Source organism: Tupaia chinensis, unplaced genomic scaffold, assembly GCF_000334495.1.
Source record: "Tupaia chinensis unplaced genomic scaffold, TupChi_1.0 Scaffold000395_1, whole genome shotgun sequence".
Lineage (NCBI taxonomy): Eukaryota > Metazoa > Chordata > Mammalia > Scandentia > Tupaiidae > Tupaia > Tupaia belangeri.
The window spans coordinates 36602-38932 of NW_006159897.1; the positions used below are offsets into that span (position 1 = coordinate 36602).

The 2331-nt window shown below is 41.1% G+C and overlaps 1 pseudogene; it reads right to left on the bottom strand.

The window, feature by feature from the left end:
* Positions 1 to 577: 577 nt before the first annotated feature.
* Positions 578 to 812, bottom strand: LOC102482533 (heat shock factor-binding protein 1 pseudogene; annotated as a pseudogene).
* Between the last annotated feature and the right edge of the window lie 1519 nt (positions 813 to 2331).

The window sequence follows — 2331 nt, forward strand, 5'->3', positions numbered from 1 at the left end:
TGGTAGCAGAAATATTGGCCAATACTGGTCAAATCAGGACATCACTGGCAGGTGAGAAACAACAGTATTTGGTGGCATATTGGACGTAAGGTGTAAGAGGAGAAATATCAACCATGGCTTCAGAGAGTGAAGACTGAGGAAATGGAAGAATTCAGTTGCTGTTAAAAGAGCAGAAAAGTCATGGTAACTGTTACAGTTGGTGACTATGTTATTCCTGTATGAAAGGAAAAATAAAGTCAATAGACCAATTCTAATTTACATAAAATGTCAGTAACTAATTAAATGTTTTGCTACTGTTTATGAACAAACATTTCTTTCTTTCTTCCTTTCTTTCTTTCTTCACTTTTCAGGAACTGCCTAAGTTTTGGTGTTTAATAATTAATAGCACAACTGACCAAGGCCCAAAATGTGAAGATAACATGTTCAAGACACTGGGGGGAGTCACTCTTTAAGCTTACTATATAGTATGTGGTTAAGAACACACACTTTGTAATATAAAAGCTGTCTACACATAGTGGTTAGCTCAAAAAACCAACTGGCCTCCTCTTGGTGTTCCAGATTTCGGTGTTAATTATTAGAAACATTCAACTCTTCTGTGTGGCAGGTATCTTGTTTTCACCTTCCAGCTCTTCCACCCCAGCCTGTGTCATGAAGACGGCAATGTTTTTCTCCAGATCGTCAATGTGACTACTCATATCAACTCTTCCAATGATCTGGTCAGACATGGTTTGAAATTTATCTTGCATCTCTTGCAAGAGAATCTGCACCATGGAGGTCAGGTCCGGCACAGTCTTGGGGTCAGTCTTGGCCATCTTCCCGGTACCCTACTTGGCAGTGGTTGCTCAGACCGTCACCAACACGTCCTTCCATTCCTCGTGCAGACCTTCCCCCCAACAAACATTTATTCAGGCTATGATGTGCTAGACTTTGTGGTAGGTACTTGGAATCCAAAGATGTAGTAATTTGACCCAAGGGATTTATAGAAAGGAACCTAAATGGGAACTTGTAGTCATCAGAATAAAACTGTCTTTTGGGTAGATTTGCTTGAAGACAAGAAATCCTGCTCTAATTTTCTTAAACTAATTAAGTAAGTACCTTCTTACTAGCTGTGTGGTCTTGGGCACATATAAACCAACCACAGTTTCCTAATTAGTCTATCCTAGATAATGGATATTCAGTAATTATTCATTTCTTCCTTCCGTAGTATGTGTCAATTGTAAATTGCTCCAAGTATAAAATCCAGCCCTTGTTGGTCTGAAAGGAAATGTTGCAACCTTCAGTGTGACTCCTCAGATACTCTGTACAGATAATTTGGTACTTGAGTATCTCTGAAAAAGACATCTCTTCTGAGCTAGAAACCAGGTTCCTGTCCCTGCAGTTCTCTGACCCTTGGGTCTAGGGTCAGAGAGTGCATCCACCCCAAAACCAAGGCTCCCATCTTCTGCGGCACAGAGGACTATGTGCTGCTGTGATTTCTGACATTCACACACAGAGAGACCTGGCCATGAGCTGAAGGAATCAGCCTCATCACATAGGGTAGAAGATGTGCATTTTCCTAAGTGTCAAGCAAAATCCCCACAAAAGCCTGAATGCAATCTCCAGAGTTTAGCCAGCTACCTGATTTCTCCTTTATACGTAGTCCAGAAGGGCACCCGAGTCCTTATGAGACGCAGAAGACCAGCGTTGAGCACAGCAACATGACAATCGGTGGACAGCACCTGCTACCTTCTGGCAAACAGAATCCCTAAGTTATGGGATACTCAGAGACTCCCCTCAAAGCTCAGTAGACTATGTGGTGGTCTGTTTAAGTAACAGACTCTTCCTAGGGCCTAATCACACTGGTTGCCTCAGGGCAGGAGAACCAGGAGCAGAGGGCCAAGTGTGGGATTCTTTTCCTCCCTTCAAACAAAAATGCCTAGTGAGCAAAATGCAAAACCTCTGCAACAATTAGCTTTATTTCCTATTGAGGAACAAAGATAATAACTGACATACATTCTTGAATGTTATAAATGTTCATTATAAATGCTTAAATAACCAATGTCTATCTTACGTTATTGCAATTACCCATTTACTGATCTTTTTCACAACAATAGGAGTGACTTGAGGGCAGGAACCAACCTCATTCCTGACTCAGGGCCTTTGCACTTACTGTTCCCTCAGCTAACACGCTTGTCCCAGGCTTTGTACAGCTCTTCCTTCACTTAATGAAAGTCTCTGCTAAAGTGAAACCCTTCAGAGAGGCATTCTTCTGAAGACATCATCTACTCCAGGTCACTAGCCCATTCTTTTTTTTTTTAATTTAACTAATTAACTAATTTATTTTATTTTATT